At 48.6% G+C, this 14,065-nt stretch overlaps 1 protein-coding gene across 9 annotated transcripts in view; it reads right to left on the bottom strand.

Moving 5' to 3' along the window:
- The window catches only part of CADPS2 (calcium dependent secretion activator 2), a 919,737-nt gene that overhangs the window by 904,706 nt on the left and 966 nt on the right, over nt 1-14,065 (bottom strand). The gene's annotated exons all lie outside the window — the stretch shown is intronic.

Below are 14,065 nucleotides of genomic sequence, written 5' to 3'. Positions count from 1 at the left end.
TGAACCCAGGCTTCAATAGCTTTTGCAGCCCAAGAAGCCGCTATAGTAGGTCTATGCACAGCACCCGCAAGAGTGTAAATAGAATTCAAGCAAACCTCCACACGCTTATCCATTGGTTCCTTCAGAGAGGTGACGGTAGAGACAGGCAGAGTAGAAGACACCACAAGATGTGCTACATGTGAGTCCACCGGTGGTGGCGTTTCCCAATTCTTACTTAACTCTGCAGAGGGGATAACGAGCTAGCATCTTTTTAGACAAGGAGAATTTCTATCCTGGAGACTCCCAGGATTCCTGACGTATGTCAACTAAATGGTCAGAATGTGGCAAAACTAATTTAGCAACCATCTGACGTTTGAACTTATCAGGTTTCTTAGACGTATCTGGAGGTTCCGTTTCATCACTGATCTGAAGAATCAGTTTGATGGCCTCCAAGAGGTCAGGAACATCCATCTGTGTTGTAGATTCCCCATCAGAAGCATCTGCATCAGTGTCTGATGGGTCAGTATATACGCCATCTTCATCGGATGAAGTATCCGAAACATGCGTGGATTGTGAGGAAGAAATGACCCGCTCAGGTGACCCTTTGGTCCTAGGGTCAGGCTTTTGTTTAACCAAGGACTGATTTAACTGCTTTAACTGAGTCTACAGAGAATCCACCCATGGTGGATTTACAACAGGGACAATATGTGATTGTACAGGCACAGGATGTCCAACAGGGGGCGCAAGTCTCGTTACTAGCGTAGTCAGTAAATTAGAAAAACAGCCCAAGGTGGGTCTTCGGGTGCCACCGGTGCTGCAGGCTGACCGAGGGGTACAGAACCCCCAATACCTGGACCCTCAGCTGGAATATTTTTCTCAGATAGATCCGCAGCATCAGCACTGCATGACGCAGGATCAGCCACAGATCTCCCGCCCTGTGACGCAGACATTATTGGAAACTGTAGCTATCGGGCGTAACAGTACAATATAGCCACAGTACCTGACAAAAAAACCCTGTGGAGTGTGATTGCAATGCAGATCACAGAGAATTCAAGTGTTATAAGGTGACTGAAATACACAGAGAAAAATACCAAACAGTATATCCTGTGAAACACGAGATATAGATATAGATATATATAACCCTGATGCACTTAGCCCTCGTCAGGGTACAGAATATAGGGAAAGCAGTATGTGTGAGATACATAGAATAGGAACCACACAGCAGCTATTGGCACACACAGTCACATGTACAATGCAGAAAACAGGATTTTAAATTACCTACCGGTAAATCCTTTTCTCGTAGTCCGTAGAGGATGCTGGGGTCTATATTAGTACCATCGGGTATAGACGGGTCCACCAGGAGCCATTGGCACTTTAAGAGTTTAATAGTGTGGGCTGGCTCCTCCCTCTACGCCCCTCCTACCAGACTCAGTCTAGAAACTGTGCCCGAGGAGACGACATACTTCGAGAGAAGGCATTACACAGATAGTGGCGAGATTCATACCAGCTCACACAAACATGAAAATCCGGCCAACATGCCGGAATAACTTCAGCAACAGTAAATAACGCAGAACTTACCTAGGAACCAGGTAACACTGAACCAGAAAACCAATGCAGGAAAACGAAGCACTGGGCGGGCGCCCAGCATCCTCTACGGACTACGAGAAAAGGATTTACCGGTAGGTAACCAAAATCCTATTTTCTCTTACGTCCTAGAGGTTGCTGGGGTCCATATTAGTATCATGGGGATGTACCAAAGCTCCCAGTACGGGAGGGAGAGCGTGCAGGCTCCTGCAAAACTGATTGACAAAACTTGAGGTCATCAGAGACCAAAGTATCGAACTTGTAAAACTTGGCAAACGTGTTCGACCCAGAACAAGTAGCTGCTTGGCAAAGTTGTACAGCCGAGACACCCCGGGCAGCCGCCCAGGAAGAGCCCACTTTACGAGTAGAGTGGGCCTTTACAGATTTTGGACACGGCAAGCCTGCCGTAGAATATGCATGCTGGATAGTGAACCTGATCCAGCGTGAAATTGACTGCTCATAAGTAGGACACCCAATTTTCTTGGGATCATAGAGGACAAACAGAGAGTCAGTTTTTCTGTGGCGAGCTGTCCTCTTCACATAAATCTTCAAAGCCCTCACAACATCCAAGGCCTTTGAAGCAATTGAGGAGTCAGTAGCGACTGGCACCACAATAGGTTGGTTGATATGGAAAGCCAATACAACCTCAGGCAGGAACTGTGGACGAGTCCTTAGTTCCGCCCCGTCTTCATGGAAGATCAGATAGGGACTTTTACAAGATAAAGCCCCCAATTCAGACACGCGTCGAGCAGAAGCCAAGGCCAACAAAGTGACCGCCTTCCACGTGAGAAACTTGATGTCAGCCTATAGTAGAGGCTCAAACCAAGCTGATTGCAGGAACTGCAACACCACATCAAGATCCCAAGGTGCCGTTGGCGCCACAAAGGGAGGCTGGATGTGCAGATCCCCTTTCAAAAAGGGTCTGAACCTCAGGGAGGACAGCCAATTGTCTTTGGAAGATGGAAAAGCAGAGATTTGGACCTTGATGGAGCCCAATCTCAAGCCCATATCCACACCTGCTTGCAGGAAAAGGAGAAAACGTCCAAGTTGAATCTCCATCGCAGGAAATTTCTTGGATTCACACCAAGAAACATTTTTTCCAAATACGATGGTAATGTTTAGACATTACCCCCTTCCTAGCCTGAATCAAGGTAGGAATAACCTCACTCGGGATACCCTTCCAAGCTAAAATCTGGCATTCAACCGCTATGCCGTCAAACGCAGCCATGGTAAGTCTTGATAGGCGAATGACCCCTGCAGTAGCAGATCCTCCCGAAGAGGTAAGGGCCTTGGATCCTCCAACAGAAGATCCAGCAGATCCAAGCCCCTTTGGCCAGACCGGAGCAATGAGGATTGCCAGAACCTTTGTTCTTCTTACCAGTTGAAGAACCTTTGGTATCAGAGGAAGTGGAGGGAACACATACACCGACGAGAATACCCATGGTGTTACCAGTGCATCCACCGCCACTGCCTGCGGGTCTCTCGACCTGGAACAGTACCTCCGCAGCTTCTTGTTAAGGCGGGAGGCCATCATGTCTATGTGACACAGTGTGTCTTTCTGCCCAGAGGAGGATTCTTGACACCTCTGACATTGCAGCCCTGCTCTTCGTTCCGCCTTGTCTGTTTATGTAGGCCACTGTGGTCACGTTGTCCGACTGCACCTGAACAGCCCAACCCTGCAGAAGGTGTGCTGCTTGCAGAAGGCCGTTGTACACGGCCCATAGCTCCAGGATGTTTATTGGGAGAAGGAATTCTTGATTCGACCAACTTCCTTGGAAGGTTTTCCCCTGAGCGACTTCTCCCCAACCTCTTAGACTTGCATCCGTGGTTAGAAGGATCCAGTCCTGAACTCCGAACCTTCTGCCTTCCAGAAGGTGTGGTAGTTGTAGCCACCAGAGGAGCGAAATCCTGGCTTTCGGTGACAGACGTATCCTCTGGTGCATGTGTAGGTGAGATACTGTCCACTGGTCCAAGAGATCCAGCTGAAAGGATCGAGCATGAAACCTTCCGTACTGTAGAGCCTCGTAGGAGGCAACCATCTTCCCCAGAAGGCGGATGCACTTATGTACCGATACCCGGGTAGGCTTTAAGACATCCAGGCCCATTGACTGAATCACCAATGCTTTCTCCACCGGCAGAAACACCCTCTGCATTTCCATGTCTAGGATCATCCCCAGGAAAGACAGCCTCCTTGTCGGCTCCAGATGAGACTTTGGAAGGTTCAGGATCCAACCGTGCTCCTTGAGCAGTTGTGTTATGAGAGCAATGGATCGTAACAACTTCTCCCTGGATGACGCCTTGATCAGGAGATCGTCCAAATACGGAATTATGTTCACACCTTGCTTGCGGAGAACCATTATCTCCTTGGTGAAGACCCTCGGTGCTGTGGAGAGGCCAAACGTCAGCGCCTGAAACTGATAGTGATCATCTAACAATGCAAATCTGAGATATGCCTGATGCAGCGACTAGATTGGAATGTGGAGGTACGCATCCTTGATGTCCAGGGACACCAGGAACTCCCCCTCCGTCAGTCCTGAGATGACAGCGGTCAGACTCCATCTTGAATTTGAACTCCCTGATATAAGGGTTCAAAGATTTTAAGTTCAGAATTGGCTGTACCGAACCATCCGGCTTCGGTACAATGAAAAGGTTTGAATAGTAACCTTTGTTCCACTGATGAGGTGGAACTGGAACAATGACCTCTGCCACCACTAATTTTCTGATGGCCTCCAGAAGAATTGTTCTGTCTGCCGGCAGAGCTGGCAAGTCTGATTTGAAGAAACGGTGAGGTGGGAGATTTTGAAACTCCATCCTGTACCCCATGGACACCATATCCAGTAACCAGGGGTCCAGGCCAGACGACACCCAGACGTGGCTGAAATGCCGGAGTCTTGCCCCCACCTGACCTTCCTCCAGGTCTAGCTGTCCACCATCATGCGGAGGACTTTAGGGTATCAGAAGCAGGCTTCTAGTATTGGGAACCTGCGGGAGCAGGCTTTTTTCCTTTAGCAGGGCCACCTCTGAAGGTGTTCGAAGGCTTGTTCTTTCCAGGCCTCGCGGGCCGAAAGGGCTTTGACGTGGCTGGTGTAAAAGGCTTCTTCGTAGACGGTGCAGCTGAGGGGAGAAAAGGAGACTTACCCGTGGTAGCCGTGGCAATCCACACATCCAGCGCCTCCCCAAAGAGAGCCTGACCTGTACATGATAGGCCCTCCACACTCTTCCTGGATTCCGCGTCCGCAGACCATTGGCGCAGCCAAAGACCCCTGCGAGCCGAGACGGACATGGAGGAGATCCCAGCAGCCATGGAACCCAGGTCCTTCATGTAATCTACCAGGAACCCTGCAGAATCATGATTACGTAAAGATAAATCAACGTCACCTTTATCCATCGTAGTCGATTCCTCCTGCAGAGTGATTGACCACCTGGCAATAGCTTTAGAAATCCAAGCACAGGATATAGTAGGCCGCAATATAGCCCCTGAAGCGGTGAAAATGGATTTTAGCGTAGCATCCACCTTGCGATCTGCCGGGTCCTGCAATGCAGAAACACCACCTGTTTTGACAGCTTGGAGACAGAGGTGTCGACTATCGGCGGAGACTCCCACTTTTTTCTATCTTCCTCTGAGAAGGGAAAAGCAACCAAGACCCTCTTAGGGATCTGGAATTTTTTCTCCAGATTTTTCCAGGCTTTTTCAAACATAGCATTTAATTCCTTAGATGCTGGGAAGGTGATGGGGGGCTTTTTACTGTCCGTGAAAAAGGCCTCCTCAATCTGCTCAGGAGTTGTGTCAGTAATGTGTAACACATCCCTTAAGGCCTCAATCATCAACTCACCCCCTTAGCAAGTGATGCCGTCCCCCTCGACACATCCCCATCACCGTCTGCAGTGTCAGAATCGGTGTCCGTGTCGTCCTGCATAAGATTGGCAAGTGCACATTTGTGAGAATGTACCGCAGGGGACCCCGAGGAAGCAGTATCAGACCATACAACCATAGAGGATTACAGTACTCGAGTTGCATGCTCAGTTCTAGCAACCCTATCAGAAATCTGAGAAACAGTCCCCCTAAGAGAGGCTAACCATTCCGGCTCTCTAGCTGGGATCTGCGCTACAACAGTGCAACCCTGATTACATGGGATGGGATCTTCCTGGGAAGATAAATCCTCTGCAGCATATGAAACAGAGTCTCTAGACATGTTTGCAAATACACACAGGGTACTGGACAGACAAAGTTTCCCCCCCAACAATGGCAGAGAGACAGAGAGATTGGAGCCAACCCACACACAGCGCTATTATAGGTATAGGGAGACCCTAAACCAGCGCTGACTGTGTCCATTAATAGCCTCCCCTCCCTTCTACAACCCCCTGGTACCGTACAGATAGCTGGAGGTGCTCTGGAGGGACTGTTCTTCCACTGGCAGCGTGTCTGCAAACAGGAAAATGGCGCTGCACGCTGCTGGGTCCGCTCTGAGACGCTCCACCCCCTTAATGGCGCTGTCTTCCCGCTCTTCTGAGATTATACTGGCCTGAGGAGTTTGTGCTGGCTGAGATCTGCAGACCCCGACAGGCTTGTTTGGTCAGTGAAGGGTCAGGTGCTGCTCAGGGCGCCCCTCACAGCGCCGCACCAAAGTACCGCTGAGCCATCCGGGAGCGCAGTTAATACTGCGCTCCTACCCTTAAGCCGCCATCTTCACACTGACCCCCCGCTTGTCAGGGGGGACAGTGACTCACTCGCCACACTTGAGCTATGTAAGGGGGTGGCGGCTTGCTGCTGGGGTGGGCGTTCCCCTGTGGCGGGACGCAATCTGTCCCCTCTGGAGCTCAATGTCCAGTCAGCTGAGACAGTGGCTCAGACCCTGCAGGGCGGACACTGCTCCCCCCCTCATTCCCTCGTTGCAGGCAGGCTGTTGCCAACAGCCTCCTGTAAAAAAATAAACTTTACTAGAAAAGCTCTGTAGAGCTCCCCTAGCTGTGACCGGCTCCTCCGGGCACATTTTCTAAACTGAGTCTGGTAGGAGGGGCAGAGAGGGAGGATCCAGCCCACACTATTAAACTCTTACAGTGTCAATGGCACCTGGTGGACTCGTCTATATCCCATGGTACTAATATGGACCCCAGCATCCTCTAGGACGTAAGAGAAATTATTACAAACAACAATAAACCTGCACTGGACTAGCAATGCTTAGTAAAGCTATGTATGTATACAGATATAACAATGCACAGTAAATACTGGATATATATCACAGGATACTTGTACTAAATATCCCTATCGCTATGCACTTGTTCTTAAGTATTCTACATGTCGTTTAGACAGTGTTAGTTAAGTGTCCTGTAAATGCACAGAGCTGATGAGGCAGGCGGCTTTACAGAGGAGACAATGCCCAGCAGTCCTAGAATCAGCACAACTCTGTGTAATGGTGCCCAAACGCTGAGGGAGAGAGAGATGCAGATCCAGGGCGGAAACATCTGCTGTAGATGACGCCTTGGGCTGGGGGAAGGGCTATAGGTCAGAGCCTTATCCCCTCTGCTGGACTTCACCACCAGGTACTATGGAGCCTGTACTAAACGGATTTTAGTAAATCCGACCTGTGCTCCTTGCCCTGGTGAATATAGTGGGGTCCCTGCACGGCCACGGTGTCCACACCAGCGGCGCGGTCCGTCTTCGGAGACCGCGGCCGGATCGCGATTTTGGCGGGTCCCGTCTGGGGGACCTTCTCCCTATCGTGCAGCCACGCGATCCAGGAGAGCAGCGGCGGCATGTGTGCCTGATGAGACCGGAGCACCTCCGCTGTAAGTACCAGGCAACCAGGGCACGGGAGTATACAGCGCCGCTGGGGGAGGTGAGGGAGCCGCAGCATGATAGGTAAGTATGACATATAGCACCAAGTGCCTATGCTGCCCTTGAAGTCTTCTTTCTTGTCAGAAAAGCTCTTTTCAGAGCTGCCTAGCGCAGCCCTCCCTGTTAGCTGCCTGCACTGCAGGCACCAACTTACAAACTGAGCTCCAGTGCCTGGAGGCAGGGATATATAATGGAGGCGGTGCAGTGCATCCAGGAAACAGTCAAAGCTTTAACCTGTTGGTGCCTCGGATCAAGATCCAACTCTACACCCCGATGTTATTCCCTGTGGAATACCAGTGTACCCCACCGCAGAAAAAAAGTTTTTCAAGCATCGGAACATCAGTTAACATAGGGACATTGATATACATTGCGACTGATGCCGGTGGGGGAGGGGGGAATTGAGGCGGGGCTGCCCGATCGCTGCTGGCCGCAGTAATCGGGACAGGGGTACTACAGAGCCGCAGGAGTATTCAGTATTCTGTAGAAATACTCAGTGGTGGTTGTTTTGCCAGCAATGCTCTTGAAATGAAAATTTATTTATTTTTTCGATTTTTATTGCTGTGTCAATTTAAACGCTTACTAAAGGGCGCGACAAATTTTTGCAAAATCTTGGAGCCAGACCATTGTTCACAGCCAAAATACAGTAAAACTGTATTAATCCTCACACATGTCCATTCATTACCCATTAACCACTTGCCTGACATGGTCTCATCTGATGCGACCAGCCAGAAACGCCCACTCAGAGACCTGCCAGCCCTCCTGCACTTGTTGCAGCCCTGTCCCCTGTATATTACGATCACTGCCAGCTACAGTGATCAGGCACCCCTGCGGCACCCCACCACCACCACCTGGCGGAAGCCCTCCTTCTGTCCGGATGATTGTGTGCAGTGATCGAGTATCAGTGGCAGTGCATCTCTACCCTCCCTCCCGCCTCCTCCCTCTGTCCCGATCACTGCAGTGGGCAGGCAGAACAGTGTCACCCCCTCCTGCTGGCAACAGAAAATACCACGTGTGTTACATTCCCATTTTAATACTTTTTTTTTTATTACTTTTCAGAATGTGGGCTCATAGTTTTGCTCCTCCTATTTCTGTGAATGTCCTATGAGCACTGAGGGCGGAATTCAAGTGTTATCTCCCCCGATTTCCTATCTAAAGTGATGGGAGATCGCAGGGGGCAATAGAAAAATGTCCCCCGTTTTCGTGCTGATCGTGCCCACTGAGGTCGGGTTTAGCCGCGTAAAGCAGCTAAATCCGACTAAACTATTGGTCACGACGCGAAAAGTCGCATTTGGGCACCCAAACAGGTCACTTCACGCATTTCAGCTTGCCACCCCCAGTGGTAGACAGCTGAAATGCTGACATCGGGTCCGTCGGCAGCAACATTTGAACAGCTGCTGGCGGGAGCGATTGCAGGAGGGGAGGAAACATTTGAATTCCGCCCTGAGTGTTCATTATGCGCTTTCAAATACATTTCTCAAGTCTGCTACAAAATGTATTTTTTTGTCAGAAATTGTGCCAAACTTGACCAATGTCTGAATGCCCCATCAACTAAAGGAGAATAATCATAACATCTGTTCATATTAGATAAGTTTTAAAGAAATCTTATGAGGGGTATTTATCAAAGCTTGGAGAGAAATATGGGTCTATTCATAAAGATAGGGCAGTGGGTCACAGCAGGGCCGTAACTAGGGGGGGTGCTGGCTAAGGGGGCATGCGCCCCGGGTGCAGGATTTGAGGGGGCGCCAATCGCAGCTGGCTCAGACGCTGTGCGAGTGAGCTCCAGTACCTGGGATCGCGCAAAATTACTGCCTTGCCCCGGGTGACGAAAATCCTAGTTTCGGCCCTGGTCACGGTAAACAGATTGCATCATAACGATACTATATACTGTACCTTGAAGTTACCAAGTGAATCAGGAATACTCACCCATCCTGCGGTGTTCCACAAAGTCAGCCTCAGCATAGCAGCGTATTATTGCCACACAGCATCACTGTCCTGATCCTTGGATACTGCGCAGGCACCGGTGATGTCCACCGTAAGTTAGCTGTGTGGAGGGGGTGACCTGGCATACGCCAAGTCCCATTGCACAGTGTGGATTGTTTGGTATGTGTATGTATGTATATAGCGAGTGGACAGTATGTACTGAATGTGTGACTGTGTATGTCCTGAAGTGATGGGTAGAGGTGGAGTATGGAGACAAATCATATGTGAATGAGCAGAGGATGTGCGGGACTGAGAGATGCCTAATCTGGGTACAGCGGAGCAGAGAGAGACTGGCTGTTGCAGTGTTCACTCCAGGTCTAGTGTGGGGCAGGGTGCCTGGCTGTCATTAGGGTACTACTGCACCCGAAAAGGGGCGTGGCCACTCAAAAGCCTGAGTGCCCTTAAGATGTTGTAGGGGTATATACTACGATATCCCTGCTTTTGGGATCCCGATCACTGGAATGCTGGCAGTGGGGTGAGTGCAAAAGAGCCCCTTGCGGGATCACTGTGCTCACCACGCTGCGGGCATGGTGGAGCGCTATGCATGCCACGCTATTTATTCTCCCTCCAGGGGTGTTGTGGACACCCCAAGAGGGAGATTAGTTGTTGGTACCCGGATGTCGGTATCCAAAGATGCTGGGCAGCACCAAAGCTCTCCCTGCAGTGTGAACAGAAGCCACACACACACACACACACATCTATTCATCCGATGGTGATCGTTTCACTGCAACTTTTCCTCCCGAGTCCCTCGGCAAGCTGCTTCAGCTAGGCAACGTCATAAGTGCATGGCACATTTTAGCCTTCTAAAATCAGGCAGCTGACAGCGCCCCACTAAAAAAGCCTAGCATGAACACATGTATAGATATATTTGTGTAAGTCTATTGACTGGTCCACTGTGCTGTAACAGTTTTGGTAGTAATGGGAACCAGCATAGGCTTCTCTCTGTCCTTAAGCTGTATTTTTTGCCACTTTCTCCTGGGCCCCTCTGATTTGCCGGTGTCCATGAAGAAGGCAGAGAAGACAAGAAGACAGCCATCTATTCTCCCCTCAAAAACCTCTTTACACTAACCTGAAATGGCAAATTCTTTTTGGGAAGCGGAAAAAAAGCTAAGCTTTCAGTGCTCCAATGAGTCGCTCTCCCCATACTCCTGTATGGGGAAACTATACTGACATGGAGCTGGGGCATCACTGAAGAAATCTAATGCTGGGTACACACTTGACTAACGTCGGTGGACCCGCCGTCGCTGTGAACCAGAATACACATTTACCGATCAGCTGCTCGATGTGTCAGTCAAGACACCCGGCTGGGTGAGCATTTGAACATGCCTGTCCAGCTGCGACGTCAGCCCCCAGCAGCTAGAGTACGGGCAGGCTGCAGACTGCCCATACACACAGCGAGATGCTATCGGCTGTGCAGCACAGCAGACACGTTATGTCCGTTCACAGATATGTCTAGGGCAGGCATTCCCAACCGCGGTCCTCAAGGCACACCAACAGTGCAGGTTTTAGTGATATCCAGGCTTCAGCACAGATGGTTAAATCAAAATGACTGAGGTACTAATTAAGTCACCTGTGTTCAAGCCTGGATATCACTAATACCAGGACTGTTAGTGTGCCTTGAGGACCGTGGTTGGGAAACACTGGTCTAGGGTATACACCCACCAACGGGCTCGCAATATATTGGCCATTCACTCAAACAGCCGATTGTATACTCAGATTTAGACTTCTCCATAATATACCCCTTCCTGAATACAACAAAGCAGTGCCGTGTTTTCTGAACTGCTGCATGAACCCCATAAAGCCAATCTGCCCCTACAAATGGGAGTTTGGACGACCAAAGCAGGAGTTTAAACAGATTTAGCCATTTCAGGCAGATAAACACGATCTGTTTGGGCGCGACATGCATGTACGTCCAGACAATAATTGAATAGTGACAATTGTTTGGGCGTCTAAAAGCCCAGTTTAGACAGGAAAATTAGATGCCCAGAACAATTGAATCCCCCCTTTGAGTTTTAAATGAGGGGACAGAATATAAAATCTTCATCTGATCTTGGGAAAGTAAAGGGGGTTACTCAAGGAGCAATCGCTGCTTAAAATCTAAGCAATCTGACTAGATTGCTTAGATTTTAAGCAGCGATCACTCCGTGTGTACCCCCCACAGAGACAGCGATGCGCAGCCCCACGCATCGCTATCGCTGTGGTGCTAGATTGGCCTGCATGCAGGCCAATCTAGCAGGTCGCTCACTTCACCGCTCAGCACACATTTCTCCCCAAATCGGCCTGTGAATATGGCCCTTTAGATTTTAGCATAACTGCATAATTGATTCCATCATCATTGCTGCCCACTGACTCCTCCTGGTCAGTCAATGAATCCATTAGCTCATTTGCGTTACCAACCTTGGCAATGTCCAATTGATTCAATGTATCAGAGATCTTTGAGTAAAGGCTGGAAAGGTCTTGTGGTGTTATCTTGTTTAAGCTGCTTGGCACAGTAGTGAAGAAGAAAAAAAAAGGACTTAAAGTATATGGTTGTCTCTATATTTTGGTAGAGACAAATGCAATTTGACAGTTCTTTAAAACCAATTTCAGCTGTCTTAAAAGGAGGTGAAAGCAGAAAGGGTTATCATGACTAACTTGCTGTGTGCATGAAGTTCTAAATGCTTATTAAACTGATATGCAAATAAATAAATATGCATGCGCTTTCTTTAACAGTACAGTATTTTAAACGGGCTAAAATACAAATGAAAAGTTAAAAAAATATATATATTCACAGGGGCTGTTTCGGTGGAGGAAAACACTAGTCATGTTTCAGGATGTGCTTATCTATTGGCATATTCTGCCTATCATTCATCCACATAAACAAATCATCACAGTAATGCTTCACCCTGTAGAGATTTGGAAGGTATTGTGACTGTCAACATGCAGTTATGAGAATTTCTTACAGCACCTTCTTCATTAACTTCTTCACTTGACAACCATCATTTACAGACTGCTGCAATCCCATTCTGATAAAATGATTCCTTAAACCATGGTTAGGGGTACTTGTTCTACCACAAATATTTCTGCTACAGAAGTAGCTTTCAATTCCCCAATAGTACAGGGTTCAGGTTACAGAAAAACAAACCCATGCATCCAAGTACAGATATTTTCCCTGAACAGGAGTGAGGCACCAAACTCTCTGACAATTTGTCTGAAAGGGAATGTTTATCTCATACACACAGATTTCCTTCCCCAGGCTTATGGAGAGGAGACAGGCAGAAAAGGTGTGTTATTCTCACAGAAATCAGAGGATGCTCCCCTTTACGGAGGAAATACAGAGTTTATCTTCCAAGAAATCATACACCCCAGGATAACTTCCTACAAGCAGCCTGCAACATGCTGTGTGATTATCACATGGTAAGAGACCCAGGGGTCTACTAAAGCTGCTAATTAGTAACAGAATATTATTTCCCAGGGAATCTGATATTTTATTAAAGAGATGCAGAGAAATGTACATTTATAAATAAACTACCTTGTTACAGTGACAGATCAGGGCTGCTAATCCATAGACAAACGTCATTGTATATACAGTCTATTGGTTTACCTTCACTGAAACCATGGCATTTTCAGTTCATATTATTGTAGGCTGCTATTTAGACAATAACAAGACAAGCTACTGTATATATACACTTGCATTCAAAGGTATATAGCAACAGTGGGGTCGATTCTATTCGGCAACTAATGAAGAGCGCCGGGAATTAGCTCCCGACGCTATTCAATTCAGCAACTAATTACCTGCAATTGTCGGGAATTCTTCTCTCATCCCCGGGGGATGAGAAGAGAAACCCGACAAAAGTGCTGCCTCGCGGCCGGCGCGAGGCTGATTCTGTCGGGAATCAGCCTCGCGCCGGGGAGTTAAGTCGGAGAATGCCCGTTCTCCCGACAATTCAACCTGTTTTGTCGGCGAGAACGGGCCATCGCCGACGTAACTAGTTGCTGAATTGAATAGCGTCGGGAGCTAATTCCCGGCGCTATTCATTAGTTGCCGAATAGAATCGACCCCAATGAATATTATTCTATAACAAATTAGAAGGTAATATCAGACATTTTCTCTCACAGCCTCTACACAAAAATTGCCATTCATCTGCTTTTCTTGAACATTTATTCTGAGGATCCTATTAGTAGCACATTCACAGGGACTAGCAATATGTATGTCTCTTATCAAATGTAACCATACCACATCAAGAAATACTTCCTACTAATCAGTCCTACAGTACACGAGCTGCTTCCTTCTGGGACCTGCGTTACATATACTACATGCCCACAGCTACCTGTATGCTGCTCTCACTGCCACAGCAGCACACCAGGCAGGGACACCTTATATATTACATGCCCGCAGCTACCTGTATGCTGCTCTCACTGTCACAGCAGCACACCAGGCAGGGACACCTTATATATTACATGCCCGCAGCTACCTGTATGCTGCCCTCACTGCCACAGCAGCACACCAGGCAGGGACACCTTATATATTACATGCCCGCAGCTACCTGTATGCTGCTCTCACTGCCACAGCAGCACACCAGGCAGGGACACCTTATATACTACATGCCCGCAGCTACCTGTATGTTGCCCTCACTGTCACAGCAGCACACCAGGCAGGGACACCTTATATATTACATGCCCGCAGCTACCTGTATGCTGCCCTCA

This window comes from Pseudophryne corroboree, chromosome 6 (assembly GCF_028390025.1).
Source record: "Pseudophryne corroboree isolate aPseCor3 chromosome 6, aPseCor3.hap2, whole genome shotgun sequence".
Classification (NCBI taxonomy): Eukaryota; Metazoa; Chordata; class Amphibia; order Anura; family Myobatrachidae; genus Pseudophryne; species Pseudophryne corroboree.
The sequence above is the reverse complement of the archived record's forward strand: the minus strand, read 5'-3'. Positions and strand labels throughout refer to the sequence as shown.